The following is a 561-nucleotide window of genomic DNA, read 5'->3' on the forward strand; positions in this document are numbered from 1 at the left end:
AAATTGCCAACATCCATTGGATCATTGAAAAAGCAAGACAGTTCCAGAAAAACATCTATTTCTGCTTTACTGACTATGCCAAAACCTTTGACTGTGTGGATCACAATAATCTGTGGAAAATTCTGAAAGAGATGGGAATACCAGACCACCTGATCTGCCTCTTGAGAAATGTGTATGCAGGTCAGGAAGCAACAGTTAGAACGGGACATGGAACAACAGACTGGTTCCAAATAGGAAAAGGAGTACATCAAGGCTGTATATTGTCACCCTGCTTATTTAACTTATATGCAGAGTACATCATGAGAAACCCTGGGCTGGATGAAGCACAAGCTGGAATCAAGATTGCCGGGAGAAATAATAACCTCACATATGCAGATGACACCACCCTTATGGCAGAAAGTGAAGAAGAACTAAAAAGCCTCTTGATGAGAGTGACAGAGGAGAGTGACAAAGTTGGCTTAAAGCTCAACATTCAGAAAACTAAGATCATGGCATCTGGTCCCATCACTTCATGGCAAATAGATGGGGAAACAATGGAAACAGTGGCTGACTTTATTTTTT

The 561-nt window shown here is 41.0% G+C and overlaps 1 protein-coding gene across 7 annotated transcripts in view; it reads right to left on the reverse strand.

The window, feature by feature from the left end:
• Positions 1–561, reverse strand: part of TNIK (TRAF2 and NCK interacting kinase) — a 407321-nt gene that overhangs the window by 29754 nt on the left and 377006 nt on the right. The window lies entirely within an intron of this gene.

Source organism: Bison bison, unplaced genomic scaffold (genome assembly GCF_000754665.1).
Source record: "Bison bison bison isolate TAMUID 2011002044 unplaced genomic scaffold, Bison_UMD1.0 scf7180017864040, whole genome shotgun sequence".
Lineage (NCBI taxonomy): Eukaryota > Metazoa > Chordata > Mammalia > Artiodactyla > Bovidae > Bison > Bison bison.